The sequence below is a fragment of the Oryzias melastigma genome, linkage group LG5 (assembly GCF_002922805.2).
Source record: "Oryzias melastigma strain HK-1 linkage group LG5, ASM292280v2, whole genome shotgun sequence".
NCBI lineage: Eukaryota > Metazoa > Chordata > Actinopteri > Beloniformes > Adrianichthyidae > Oryzias > Oryzias melastigma.
In genome coordinates, this window is record NC_050516.1 from 9,045,479 (window position 1) to 9,061,290 (window position 15,812).

Sequence of the window (15,812 nt, forward strand, 5' to 3'; positions counted from 1 at the left end):
TAAGAACCAAATTTGTATGTTTATTGTTGTTTGTCAATGTTCAGTAAATTGCCGGCTTTTCATTCTATCTTTGTATTGACTCTTGGCTTCTTTATTCATTACACACCACTCAGTACGAACCTATATCTGGTCCAATAGCTTGACTACCTCTGCCTAATAGCATTGGTGTTACATGTGCGTAGCAACACGAGAATGCAAGAGTTCTGAACGCGGATTAACATGCAGTGACATAGTGGTCGCTTGAACGCACGATGAACGCAGCACGACAGTCGCAGACAGCAGCAACAGTTCGCAGCTGCATCATATTACTAAAAGTCCACCACATAAAGGGTTTTTTAGGATATTTAGCAAAGACTGACATATCTTTTAGCTCCAACAGCCGCAGATGATTGGAAAATGTCTTCACCTTCCAGATTTGGTTTCTGGTATCTTCTTTATTTTTTTCCACACATCTGTCCTCTGGTTTCCCGGCTAACAGCGTAGCATCATAAGTTAAAGATAAATGTTGAGAGTTCGCTTTCATTGAATATGCAACTAAAGTTGAATGACAAAGAAAAAAAGGCTGAAATTTGAATTTACGTCATCATGTTTTCATTTGCAGGAAAGGAAAAGACTTCGACAGGATGATGAAGCAACATTTAACCCCCGAGAACGCAGACGGACTGTTAGCACGAAGCTAATACGACACCTGCTGCAGCTGAAGCTTCACCACAGCACCTGAACACAGCAGAGAGGCAGGAAGAGAGCAGGAACACGCTGATGTCACACTTCAGATACAGAAGGAGGGGGCGGCCATGTTTTTTATGTGGCGCTGTACACCAGAGACAGATCAACAGGTGTGCAGTGGGAAATCTTTCAAATGGCCAGAAGATCAGCTCTGATCATCCAGTTTCACTCCGAGTAGTTTGAGCTGTGAAAGATCCTAATTTATCTGATTTAATTGAAGACACTTTAATGAGAATGACTACACAATATTACAACATTTTTATTTATGTAATTTTAGTGTCTGTGTTCACCTTTTCTCCCTGATTGCTGCGTCCACTCCCACCTGGTTCCCCTTCAGAAAGTCACAGCTGCCTTCAGTCATCTCCTTTAAGCTCCTTATGTAAGGCTGTGTCTACTGTAGCATCTTCTAGACTTCAATAACCTCATGGAAATATTTAACTTATTACAAACTATTGAAAAAAAAAACAATCATTCAAAGTGTTTTGTCTTTAAAAAAATCTGAAGTTCACACCACAAATATTGCTCAAAAATAAGAAGTTTAACAGAAATGTGTAAATAGCATGAAGATCTGTGAAGCTAGTGAGACAATCTGATGCAATAAAAAGGAATACATTCTGAAAGTGTGAAGTTTATTCAGCAAATCTGTGGAAAGAGTTATAGAAGACCCAAACCTAGGAGTAAAAACAAACAGGAAAGTGTGACATAAATATGAAATCACAAAAGGAAGAAATTACACAGGAGGATCTGAGCAACTTCAAACCATAAAGGAGGATTGATCCACGTGAAACAGCTGAGTCATGATCTAAACCTGACGTAAACATGATGCAGCAAAAACGACAAGGAAACTCAATGACACTTATCGGTTCTCATGTGAAGGAAAAGACATTAAAGCTTGAACCATGTGTGAGTGTGGTGAAAGTGGAAGAATACATTTTTCTTATGCTGCATTCATACTGGTCGCGACTCACGCATCAAATTTGGGTCTGCCGTCTCTCTTTTGATGCACATCAACCTTGCTGCTCGACACCTCGACGCCCCGCCGTGAAGCAACTACCAACGTTTTTCTGGACTTGATTCATTGCCACATCTAACACATTCTCATTCCTGAGTCGTCAGATATAGACGTAAGTTTATGTCAAAGATTGACATTTTAAGTGTCCCTAACTCCTCGTTTTTTAATGTGCTGACTGCTCCAGTTAAATCAAGGCTCCAGGCCGCAAACCAGGACGTGGATTGTACCGGTACTCTAACCCTAGACTTAATCCGGTACTAGATCAGAACCAAACGTAGATCGGTACTGGACGGTAACATCCGAGTTATTTTAACATCCTCCTTTCTGGCTGTTTCCTTTATAGTGTTTCTCAGAACTCGATCCACCAAACTTCAGTTTAGATCTAATGAGTGGAAATCAGCAAAAAGGTTTTTAAAGATCCACTCCAAAGAAAATTGTGTTTTTAACATGTTCTTGTAGCATTTTTCTGAGAAAATTAGGCTTAAAATGTGTTTCTTTATTCAAATTGTTGTGATGAAAAAATGCCATTTGAAAAGGATCATATTTGTGAAGTAGAATATACGCTGGGTAAGCTGCAGGCTTCCTGCTATGAGGCCTCAGCAATCAGACAGAAAGGGGGGCGGGGTTACCTCACACCAACAGCCCCACCACAAGAAGTGAATTTCTAATGAACTCCTGCTGCTCTGCAGGAACTTTATCCTAGAAGATGACAGCTTTTTGGCTAAAAACTGCCTAATCATAGGTAAAAGATCAAAAGCTTTGACAAAAGATCAGAGTGAGTCTTTAAAGGTTATCAACCCTCCACATTTCAGTGTCAGAGAAAACTAATTGGTGACATTAGGCGATTTTGTTTTAGTGTAACAGACTGTGGTGATAATCGAAAATTCAAATCACCCAAGGGGCCAAAATCCATTTATTGAACACTCCAAAACTACATTTTTATAACTTTAAAACCATAAATTTTAAACATTATTAGGAACTTGATATATAGCATTACCTGTGATAATGCTAGTGTGAATGCTGTAAGCTGAATTTGGTCGCTGAAGATGCTGAAATTGATAGCTAAAAATGCTGGAGCTGATAGCAGAAAACACTGAAGCTGATAGCTGAAAACACTGAAGCTGATAGCTGAAAACACTGAAGCTGATAGCAGAAAACACTGAAGCTGATAGCCAGCAAGAATATTAGCTAAATGCCAAATTAGCCTAAATCAAAGCTGAAAAAAGCCTGAATTAGCCAAAACAGCTAATATGTAAATATTAGCCTAACTCCCAAACAGCCTAGAAAACTTTAAAAAAAAGCCTAAAGGAGCCAAAACAGCTAGTATGTATCTGAAAAATAGCCAAACAAATCTTAGTCAATTCCAAAATAGTCCAAAAAGCTATCAGAATAACATTTTTTAAAAACTTTAAAAATGTAACTTTTTAACGTAACTATGAATAATAAAAAGGCAGGAATATTATTCTAGAATAAATCAACTTAAACCTGAAATAACTTTTAATATTTTACTCCCCATAAAAATAATATTGGTCAAAATTATACAAGTTAGAAATGAGCGCAAGATAACATCGGGCCACTAATAACAATAAAATAAAAGGATCTGGAGGGCCAGATAGAAGTATGCGGAGGGCCGGATCCGGCCCCCGGGCCTTGACTTTGACACATGTTCTAAGCTTTTAAAATATGTCTTAATGTTAATAAAAATTATTTTTTCATACTGCATTGTCAAATTTTCCTAATTTTCTAAATAAGAGCTTAAAACGTGGATCCTACTTTCCTGATTTCTCCAAATCTACAGCCTTTCAAATGTGTTCAGATGAGCTCAGAAAAAGGAAGTTCTCCTTCCGCTGTGATTCTCGCTCAGAGATTTCCTAACTCCTACAAAGACACCCACACACACACCCTGGTGCATTGACACATCGACACACACAGTCATTTTCTTCAGCCTGTGGGCAATGTCTGGCACTTTTGAGTCCAGAATAACTGGACCATGATGCCTGAACACGACTGTGCGAACATGTGAACACAAAGCGCCGGCTTTGAGGTCACATCGGATGGAGGTGGCTATTCTCGGTGTGTTTGTTAAAGAGCTATTAAAGTAAGTCGTCCGCTGCGGTTCAGACCAGAGGAATCTGCAAACACTGAGCTGGTTTGTGTCTGTCAAGGAGAAACACATCCAGGAGGGAGGAAGTTAAACGTTCTGGACGTGTGATTTCACAAATGAAAGCTTTGGGGATTCTTAAATCAAGAGAAACAAGCGACAAGATTTTTGTGACCCTAAATAAAACTGTTTGAATGTGGTGAAGACTTCGAAACCAAACACACCCAGAAAGTCAACAACAAAACATCCGTCAAAAACCTCCACTCTGCTTTTCCAGGAGGTGCAAACGTTGAGAGAGGTTTGGGGTTTTTGTGAAGATGTTCTGTTTGTGTTTCTGTGTCTTAGAAATCTCACACAACAAAGAGTGTTTCTGCTTCAGATGCTCCATTTATACAAAAAAACCTGCAGATTATTTTTATTCCTGATTGGTGCAAGTCGATGCTGTCATGGCAAAAGAAAACATCATGTTGTTTACACCTTTTTGTCAGGAAAAGTCAAGAATAGTTTGCACAAAAGTTGGAGAAATATGAGTTTGGGTTGAGTTAAAAAAATCTCTGAAAGGAAGAATAAACTTTCTTGTAAATCTGGAGAATAATATTTACACTGCAAAAACAGGCTCCAAAAGAAAAAAACTCATAAACTCCAACCACTGGCAGAGTTTCTTTACATTTGCAAAAAAAAAATCTGTTCTCACCCAGAATTATTGTTTCAAGAAAAACATTTCTAGCCACTAAAACATACTTTCTCAAATTAAGATGACTTTATTGATGGGATAATTTTTCTTGCAAAATAGAAAATGAGACATTTTTCTTGAAACAAAGGTCTTTTTTGATCAATTTTTGCTCTGAATCATTTTGTCTAATAAATTTTACATCTTTTTAACAAATAGATTCTTTTTTCTTTGTTTCCACCTCACTGATTTGCAGGAAACAGCAGTAAAGTATTCACGCTGAGTCGAACAGTTTTTTTACTCCTCAACAAACATATAAAACTAAAAACAAACATAGTTAAAGTCACTCACATGTCGGCACCAAAACCACAACACAACTGTGAAGCTGCAGAACAGAAACGTCAGTTCAAACATGTCACATCTCTCTGACTGCATTCCTTATGCGCTTCATGTCTAAAACAACAAAAATGCAACTAAAAATCCTTTAAAAACAAACTTCTTCTGGTGAAACAGAACTTAAATTACTCACTACTGTTGTGGGTTAAAATGAAACAAAATGAACAGAAAAGAACAGTTCTGTTTCCTCATGAAACAACAAGCAGCAACTATGCAAATTCCAGCTGAAACCAGAGGAGTGTTGCATGAAACCAAGACGAGGGATTAAGTCGGGATTTTCCAGAAATCCCGACTGACTTCATCTGAGCCTCGGTTGCACAAAAGCCGGATCAGTTAAACCCGATCCAGGTGACTCCACTGAAACCGTTGAGTTGAAATAAACCAGAACCCGTGACTAAAACTTCCAGACATGATCCAGAGGGTTACAAGCTGAAGGACTGAACAAGAAAACAAACAAAACCCAACAGCAGGAAGTCGACTGGGTTTGTTTTGATGCTTTAATGAACAATTATTGTGAATTTATGTTTTATTATGTTAATTTTTAACACTTAAGTTTAGACAAAAAATGCATCTTTGTCAGGAATCTTGAATATTGTACTTATTTACTTGTTTACAAACTAGCTAGCTAGTTGGTTAGTTTGCTACCCAACTAGCTAGCTAGTTGGTTAGTTAGCAGCCTTGCTAGTTAGTTAGTTAGTTCGCTAGATTGCAAGTTAGTTATTTTGTTAGTTTGCTAGCTAAATAGCTAGCTAGTAAGTTAGTAAGTTATTTTGCTAGCTAGTTAGTTACTTCGTTCGTTAGCTATGTAGCTAGTCAGTCAGTCAGTTAGTAAGTTAGTTAGCCAGTCAGTTAGTTGGTGGACAAACAATAACAAAAAGGATACAGACTTGTGTTAGCGGGTCGGCTAGAAAGATGAAAAAGAAAAAAATATTACTACAATATTACTGCAAAGATGAAAGAAAAGTATAAAAAAAAAATTGAACGAAAATAATTTTATTCATTTCCACGTCCTCTAGGAGGAGCAGAACAATGTTTATAATGTTAATGATCTGAACATTTTAGTTAGAACTTCTCCTTTAGAGAATCCATGTAACACTGGATGATATTAACAATCTCATTATTTCACTGATACATTTACAGTATGTGAACTGGATCAGATTCATATAAATAGATTCAAATTATAAAGTAGATTATTTTTATATTTTCTAAACAAATGTGTATAAATTTGTAAACTTAAAATCGAACTGATTTGAAGAATCGAAAGAATCGGAAAAAATCTGAATCGAATCGATTCAGGCTCTTGTGAATCGTTTCTGGAAATTATAACCGACATCAGCCCTAATCAGAACCTCACCTTCAGAAAAGTGAAATAAAGTATCTCTAAGTTTTCATTAAGCAACAAGGAGGCAGAAAAACTTTATAATTAAGTTGGTCAGAATAATTCTTTGTTCAGCTGTAGCGTTTTAAATGACCAAGCAGAGCAAATCAGCTGATTATTCTGCTCTCCTGATGAGAAAAACAATCTGCGACAGCGAAGCAGCAAAACTCCAGAACGTCTTTGTGTGTCTGAGACCAGAGAAGCAGAAATCCAGAGAGCAGCATCCGCCTCATGAATTATAGCGTCTGCTGTCAGGGCTGGACCTGTCGCAGCGCCGTTTCAGAGGAGCTCACACACAGTGTGTGTGTCTATATATATGGGGGTGTGGGTGTGTGCATGTGCCCCTGCATGTCTCTTTGTGTGCGTATGAGTCTGCATGCACGTACGTGCAAGCATGTAAGTGCCCGTGTGTTTGTGTGCAGATGTGTGTCTGTGTGTGCATTTGTGGGTATTTGCAAATGTATATGTGTGTGTGTCTGTACATGTACACACATATATGTGCATAAATATGTATTTATATGCATATATATATGTGTGCGTGTGTGTGTGTGTGTGTGTGCGCACATGTGTGATTGCACATATATGTGTGTGCATATATGCTTTTGCACATATATACAAGTTTGTGCACGCCTGTGTGGGTGCACATGTATGTGCACATCTGTGTGTGGATTTGCTGTACATGCACATATATGTGTGTGTCTTTGTTTCCGAATGCACATGTGTGGATATGCTTGTGTGTGTATGCACATGTATAGGTATGTGCATGGCCATGTGTGCATGTGTTTATGCACATGTGCATGAGCATTTGTTTGTGTGTGTATGTGTGTGTCTGTGCACAGATATGTGTGCATGCCTCTTCCTGTGTGTATCCATGTGTGAGTGTACACGTGTGTGTGCTCATGTAAATTGCAACCAGGCCGCGTTGTAATCAAGCCTCCTCCAGCTCATCAAGTCTGACTGATTTGCATCACATCAAGAAGAGATTTGATGATCAGAAAATAGAAAATCTCCACATTTAAATTCCACAAACTACTCTGGACTTTGTTTTCAGTTTCTGGAACTTCTACATCAGACCGTCTGAGTGAACCTGTGAGCTCCGGTCGGTACTGTGGTCCATGACTTCATGTACGTCTAAACCATGCATGGCTGCACCTGTGCAGGAGCTGCACTGCCTGTGAATATTAAGCGACAGTAGGTACCAGACTCACGAGGGGAGGTGCCCCAAACAGGCAGCACGGTGGGAGGAGGAGGTGAGAGACGAGGAGAGAGCCCCCGAGGAGTTTTCCACGGATGTGAAGGTCATGTCGCAGAGCATCAGATCAGCGGGGCCGCTGGCCTGGGTGGAGCGCGCTCGCATTTATCTCAAAGAACGGCTTCGGAAAAGTGTTCTCCAGTTCAGGCGGCCTTTGTTTGTTCAGGCAGGTCAGGCTGGTCGGTCACGTCTTTGGTTTCCTCATTAGTCAGAATCACAGTCAGACAGAAGTCTTTTAAATGTTTTTACACGTAGATTCAAGCATATCAAACAGACGTATTTCATAATTAAATCAAAGAGCTCCGCCCACTAAAGTCCATCAACACACCAGTGTACAAGTAAAACACTTTAAATATTCCATCAACTTTTATAGTGCTGGGCGATATGACGATACATGTTGTTCTACCGTGCCATTTCTTTGCTATCGTTTCTATTTCTTTATTTTTATTGCTGAACTTCTGTGCAAAAATGTGTTTTATTTAAGGTCATTAAAGGTTTACGTTGATTTATTCTAGAATAATATTCCTGCCTTTTTATTATTCATAATTATGTTAAAAAGTTACAGTTTTAAAGTTTTAAAAAAATTAGCTTTTTGGACTATTTTGGCATTTATTAAGATTTTTCTAGGCTATTTTGGAGTTTAGCTAATATTTCAGCTACATGCTAGCTGTTTTGACTAACCTAAGTTTGTTTTCTTTAGGCTGATTTAATATATTAGCCTAATATTTTAGCTGGCTATCAGCTTCAGTGTTTTCAGCTATCAATTTCAGCATTTTTAGTTATTAATTTCAGCATCTTCAACTATCAGCACTAGCATCTTCAGCAGTAAAATTCAGCTTACAGCATTCACACTAGCATTATCACAGGTAATGCTATTATTCTAGTTCGTAATTATGTTATAAAGTTACAGTTTTAATGTTTTTAAAATGTAGTTTTAGAGTGTTCAATAAATGTTTATCCTGTTCGGCCCGCGACCTAAGGTATGTTTGGATTTTGGCCCCTTGTGTGATTGAGTGTAGCAGATCTGTTCCACTAAACCACTCCAGGTCAGTTTTCTTTTTTTTAAAGTGATCTTTTGTGTTTATATATTTATTTTATTTTCTACTTTGTACAGTGTCCTTGAATGTTTTGAAAGGAGCTTTCAAATAAAATGCATTATTATTATCATTTCCACAATTCCAGTCAAGATTTGGTTTGTTGCAGAAACAGCTGTTCCCTTCACAAAACTCAGGTGTTCACGGAAACTTTTAGGGACTTCAAGATCCTCAAATTCTGTATTGCAAAATAAGCCCTTATCATGATTCTTCCACCACAACGCTTGACATTGAAGCTAAGAAGTTTGTCCTGAAATATTGTTTCTAAAGTGTGACACTATGGACTGAGACCCACACATGTTTTAAAGAACTTTTTGGGCATGCTGTTAGTAAAGAGTTACAGTTATCCAGTCTAGACGTGAAAAATACATGGATGAGTTCTTCAGCTTCACTTTTACATAACATATTTCTGATCCTAGATTTGTTGGTTAGGTGAAAAAATGCAGTTTTACAAGCTTGAGATATGTGAGCCTTAAATGATAAATCCTGGTCAAATACAACCCCTAAGTTTCTGACTGAAGAATTGGAGGCAACATTTACACCATCCAGGGAGACTATCTGATCTGAGAGAGCATCTCTCAGGTGTTTAGGACCCAGTATCATGACCTCAGTTTTTTCTGGGTTCAGGAGGAGGTAATTAATTGTCATCCAGGTCTTAATGTCTCTGATGCATGAATTCAGTTTCTCTAGGTGGTCATTCTGGTCTGGTTTAATGGATAAATACAGCTGTGTATCATCTGCATAACAGTGAAAATTAATGCTATGTTTCCTGATTATGTCTCCTAAGGGCAGCATGTAAAGCGTGAACAGAATGGGCCCTAGAACTGAGCCCTGAGGGACTCCGTAGCTAACTCTAGTACAATGAGAGGACTGTCCATTTACATTAACAAACTGGTATCTATCAGATAAATAGGATTCAAACCACTGGAGGGCAGATCCCCTGATCCCTATGTCATGCTCTAGTCTCTGGAGTAAGATGCTGTGGTCGATCCTATCAAAGGCTGCGCTGAAAATATGGCAAAAATGTTACATATTCTGTTTTTGATTTAAATTCCTAATAGTTAATTTTGTATTTTTTGATGTGTGCATCAATCTAAAAAAACAAACTTTCGTACCAAACATGTTTACCAGATCAATAGCACCAAATAAATAACAAAAACTATTGAAAAAACGTTGAATCCACTAAAAAGTATCTGTCTTCAGTCTTTTAGGTTAAGTAAACATCTGGTCCTGGTTTCCACAGTCCTGTGTTGTTGTTGGAGTTCTCTCTTTCTCCTCAAACATGCTTTGTATTAGTCATTAGTACAGCTGCCTCCAGGTGACTGAATGGCCTCCTTTAGTGGTGGGGTTAGAGAGCAGGAAAAACAAAAGGTCGCTGGTTCACACCGTCCTCCTACACCAAAGAGATCTGAGTGGACTTTCTGTTCTCTGTGAATGCAGGTTCTCCGGGTGCTTGAAGGTTCTCTCTGTGTATTTAAGTGCTCTCTGTAAATGCAGAAAGTGTAAATCCTGTCTCAGTGGATTCAGGTTCCCTCCATGCACTGAGGTTCTCTCTAGGGAGCTCCAGTCTACAGATGAGTCTCTCTGGTTAAGTTGGGATTCTAAATAGCCTCTAAAAGCATGAGTCCCCATCTTTGGTGTTTGGTCAGTGATGGACTAGAAGAGGGGTCTGCAACCTTTGACAGTTTAAGAGCCATTTCTACTAATCAAAACCTAGTAGGAGCCGCAAAGTCTTACTTTGATTCTGCTGTGCATTCATTACAATGTACTTTTAAATAATAAATGATGCTTCTTTTGTGGCATGTATAAAAACAGAAATATAAAAACAAACTAGCATTTTCTCAACCCGTGAAATTATTTTTTACATTTGACAGAAGCTCCTATGATTTCCTTTCAGAATAAAAGGTGCTTTGACTGGATCATACAAGTGCAGCTCTGGACAGCATAATATGTCACAATGTTTTAACCCGTTAACACGGGAGCTCCAGTGTTTATGTTCTTTGATTTGCTGTAACTTTTCAACCGTGAACACGATCAACATAACAACCAGCAGATTCGGAATCTGCTGGAATTATCATGTTAACGGTTGAAAAGTTACAGAATGTTAAAGATTCTGTGTTTAAGCATCTCCGACGAAGCCTTTGGGGTTAAAGGGTTAAACTAACAAAGGATCAGACTTTTTACCAAAGTTTTGCTTAGTTTTTGAAATCGGTCTATTCTTGAGGAAGCATGGAGCAAATACGACCTCGTCAAACAGGGATGTAAAACCCTTTACATAGTTTATCTTCAAGAAGCACCTGAGCCTTAAATGTATAAACTCAACTAATTTAAATTCAACTTAGGATAATGCAAGTGTGAATGCTGTAAACTGAATGCGACCACTATAGGCACCAGAACTGTTAGCTGAAAATGCTGAAAGCTTGCTAAAATAATAGCTGAATGACAAATTAGCCCCAAAATTGGTAACATGTCTACATTTGCCAAGAACAGCTAGCATAATGCTAAAATGTTAGCTTTATTAAAAACTAAGCAAAAAACTGTAAACATGTCTAAATCAGCCAAAAACAGCTAGCATAATGTGAAAATGTTAGCTTTACTCAAAATTAAGCAAAAAACTGGAAACATGTCTAAATTAGCCATAAACAGCTAGCATAACACTGAAGTGTTAGCTAAACTCCAAATTCAGCAAAAAACTAGAAAAATTTCAGAATTAGCCAAAAACAGCTAGCATAATACTAAAATGTTAGCTTTATTAAACAAAAGTTAAGCTAAAAACTGAAGACATTTCGAAATTAGCTAAAAACAGGTAGCCTAATGCTAAAATGTTAGCTTTATTAAAAAATTAAGCAAAACACCGGAGCCACAGGTTTCAGATCCCTGTAGACCCTTTTGCTCCTCTGAAGATGAATGGACAGAGTCATCATCGTCATACAGAAATGAATGTGAATATGTTTCATAAACATTCTGCAGTTTGAAAATGTAAAGAATCACAATAAAATCTGTGAAGTGAATTTTGCCGTCATCCAGCTAGCTGTAGCACCACCCTGAGTTTGAGACAAAAATCAGAGGAAATCCAGGATTTGCTTGACTTCCCTCAGAAACATGAGACGAGGAGGAATCCAGGGACCGTGATGGAGGAGGAAGATCCGCCTCACAGCGAAGACGCAGCATCTGTCTGCTCTTAAGCTTGTTACATCCATCATTAAACTTGCGTTTTGCCCTCTTTCACAACATGTTGCTTCTCCTTCAACACAACGGAGCCACACTTGGATTTCTCGGATCATGTATGGGATCTGACAGGCGTTCCCCTGGGATGCTCTTCTCCTCCAGGACTCTGACGTCTCTGTTTACATTCACAGCGAAACAGACGCTTTTTTGGATCTTTACATAAAAGTGGAATTTGTATTTATTTGACTTTTTCCCGGATTCTTCGATTTAAGCCTAGAAACATTATTCATTCCTTCCTTGTAAATGTCAGCGGGTGAGTGAGTGAAGTGAGTGTTGCAGTGATCAGAACACATTTTACCGGAGAGGACTCCACACTGAGTCACAGAGTGGGAGTGGAGAGCAAACATGGAGAAGTGAGGGAGATCCCGAGTGGCTGCAGGGCAAAGGGGATCCTCGCTTGATCAGTTTAGTTTCCCTGTGAGGGCGGGGCCACATCCACGCCACCTGTGTTAGAGTGAACCTTCAATCCCATCCTAACTGTTTCCACTTTCACTTGCAGGTCAGTCTGTCTGCAGTCAGACAGGAAGGAATCCTCGGGGAGACGGGGAATGAGTCACGGCGCAGAGGCTGCTGGGAGGTGCAGAGATAGGTGACTCAACAGTCAAAGAAGCACGTCTTTATCTAGGACAGGGGTGTCAAACTCAATCACACAGGGGGCCAAAATCCAAAACACACCTTAGGTCGCGGGCTGAACAGGATAAACATTTACTGAACACTCTAAAACTACATTTTTAAAACATTGAAACTGTAACTTTTGAACATTGTACTAGATATATAGCATTACCTGTGATCATGTTAGTGTGAATGCTGTAAACTGAAATTGGCTGCTGAAGATGTTAGCGCTGATAGTTGAAGATGCTGAAATTCACGGCTAAAACGCTGAAGTTGATATATGAAAATGCTGAAATTAGCCAGCAAAAATATTAGCTAAATGACAAATTAGCCTAAAAAAGAAAAACAGAGGTTAGCTAAAACAGCTAGCTTGTAGCTAAAAAAAATAGCACAACTTCAAAATAGCCTAAAAAACTGAAAAAAGCCTAAATTAGCGAAAACATCTAGCATGTAGCAAAAATATATGCTGAACTACAAAACTGTCTTGAAAACTTGAAAAGAAAAGCTTAAATTAGCCAAAACAAATAGCATGTTGCTATAATATGCTGAACTACAAAACAGCCTAAAAAACAGAAAAAGAAAAACCTAAATTAGCCAAAACAGCTAGCATGTAGCTGAAAGATTAGCTAATCTCAAAAATAGCCTAAAAAACTAAAAAGAAAAGCTTTAATTAGCCAAAACAGATACCATTTGGCTGAGATAATAGCTAAAATACAAAATAGCTAAAAAAAATACTAAAAAATCGTAATAAATGTGAAAATAGTCCAAAAAGCTATCAGAATGCCCATTTTTAAAACTTTAAAAACACAACTTTTCAACATAATTATGAATAATACAAATGCAGGAATATTATTCCAGAATAAATCAACTTAAACCTTAAAAGCTTTCAATATTTTACTTTCCATGAAAATATATTTAGCAAAAATCATACAAGTTAGAAGTGAGCGCAAGATAACATCAGGTCATTAATAACAATAAAAAATAAAAATAAAAAAACAATCTGGAGGGCCGGATCCGGCCCCCGGGCCTTGACTTTGACACATGTGATCTAGGTTGTCTGCTGTCCTGACCCTGTTTGAAATATATTTCATCATCTATATCAGACTTTAAGCCAACGAATGTAAAACATCCCAAATGGATAAACGCACCTCAAAGTGTTCATTGTTGACGTGTTGCAGAATTATTGTTTTCTTGTTTGAAAAAAGTTTCAGATTAGTCAAAAATCACATTACTTGAATATATGTAAAAAAAAAAAAAAAGTAGTTTTAAAAAACTAATTCAAACAAAAATGTTAAAGATAAAACCATGTGGAACGCCATAAAACGGAAAATGAAAAGGAGTCCAGGGGTGAAACAAACAAAAAACGATAAATGTAAAATTCACAGCTTTTAGTGTCTCAACTCTAGAAAAATGCTAAAAATGAATAAATAATTAAACGTAACTTCTGGACGCTCGTTTGGTTGGATCATGACACAAAAGACTAACTTAGAGCCTGAGGGGTTAAACATCCATCGTTTTTCAGATGAATGATTTAGTGTGAATACTAATTCAGCCTTTTACCTCACCCTGTTACCCTTCACCCCTCAGAGGGTCAGAGGTCGGGCGGGGAGGAGGGTCTGAGTGTAAAAGATGAAAACTAGAGCAGATTTAACGTTAGTTCTAGAAAAACAATAGAACACTTTGATTCAATTGATGCATAAATATGAGGTCAAAGTTGGCTTAAGACAAACTATTGAACAACTTAACTATCTTATCATGCAAACATCAGTTATGTAATTTCTGAAATGAAATGCCACTTTTATTTTGGCTTTAAAGGTGCCGTTTTTTATACTAAAAATTAATTATATGCACTGTAAAATAATACTGTATGCCCGAATAAGAACTGCTGCTGGAATTTCTTTTTCATATTTTGAAAAACTGACAGTTCCCTCCTTATTTGTGTGTGATGCTCTATTGCTGCTTCGTGTAGCTCCTCCCCTAAAAACTGGGACACGCCTTCAAAAAGTTGATAATATAGAAGTCAAAATGATTGAGTCCTAACACCTAAAATGTATAATTTTTGAATTACTCATTGAGACAGGAGCTGGTTCTAAAATCAATTCCAATATGGCATTTTTTTATTAATCTGAACAAATAAATTAGAAAATGTACAAAAAGGCATGAAAGTATTTCATTTTAAATGTGAAAATCTGTCATTTATTTGAGTTTTTGATCCACAGTTTCTGAAAATGTGGATTAAAATGATCATAAATAATAAAACCATATCCAGAAAAAGAAAAATACAAAATTAACATTCTCAACACAGTTTTTGAGTGTATGAACCATGTTGAATAACCCAGTGGAACCAAAACCAGTAAAACCTTCTGCCAACTTTTAACCATCTTTTCCACTGACCAACTACAGAACGCAATTTGATATTCCTTAGTGCAACAGTTAAAACAGTGAAATCTTTTTTATTTTCGTCACATATGACCACTGACTGTATCTGAGATCTGGAGTGAGAGAGTGTGAGGTCATCTGTAGACACTTCTGGCTCCAACCAAAAAAGTCAATCCAGTCACTGTTTTTGTGATATAGACATCGCCATGTTGGAACCAGACGTATTCATAAGCTGTGATTAGTCTGAGTCGGTCTTAGTCATCGTTTCTATGGCAACCACTCTCATCAATCAGGAGTGAGCTTGATGGAAGACCACACCCCTACAGCTTGAGAGTAGTCTAATGTTGCGTTCTCACCGAAGGTGATTACCACAGTTGAGATGGCCAGTTTCAATGTTAAGTCAATGGCACAGATGTGAATTGAGGTGATCTTAAGTCCAGTCCGATCTGAGTGACACCGGCGGCACGGCCGACTGCCAGCAGCTCGATTCAAGCAGTGTAAATTGGGCAGTGCTGTCACATCTGCCAATCAGAAACTCAGCCTCGTGGACTTTGTGATATTTTTCTTATTTTCATTGAGACTAAAATATTAAAGGATCCCCCCCCCCCTTTATTTTTCCCCTCTCTGATTAACCAGACAATGAGCCTTCAAACTCAGTCACAGAGACACAGAAACACCGCGGAAGGGGCTGTCATAGAAAACAGCCCCCTGAGTGAGAGTGGACTAACTCGCAGTAACGGGAGAATCTTTGAATGATCACATCAATCCAGACCTGTAGACCTGTAACCTATGTTTTTGTAGAACTCTTCACAAAAAATTAACCTGATTTAGCAATCATGCTGTGGCTGTGGCGTCAAGCTCAGGCAGTTCATCGTAAAAGAGGGGCGGGGCAATTCGCGCTTGGTGTGAACGCAACATTAGGAAAATCTGTCAAATGATTTCAACTTTGGGGCCAACAGACTCC

At 38.1% G+C, this 15,812-nt stretch overlaps 1 long non-coding RNA gene across 1 annotated transcript in view; it reads left to right on the top strand.

Moving 5' to 3' along the window:
* Window positions 1-1,388, top strand: part of LOC112145631 — an 8,454-nt gene extending 7,066 nt beyond the window's left edge. The window contains exon 3 of the long non-coding RNA XR_002919106.2: window positions 602-1,388. This is a non-coding gene — a long non-coding RNA (uncharacterized LOC112145631). The remainder of the gene's footprint in view (window positions 1-601) is intronic.
* The last annotated feature ends 14,424 nt before the right edge of the window (window positions 1,389-15,812 follow it).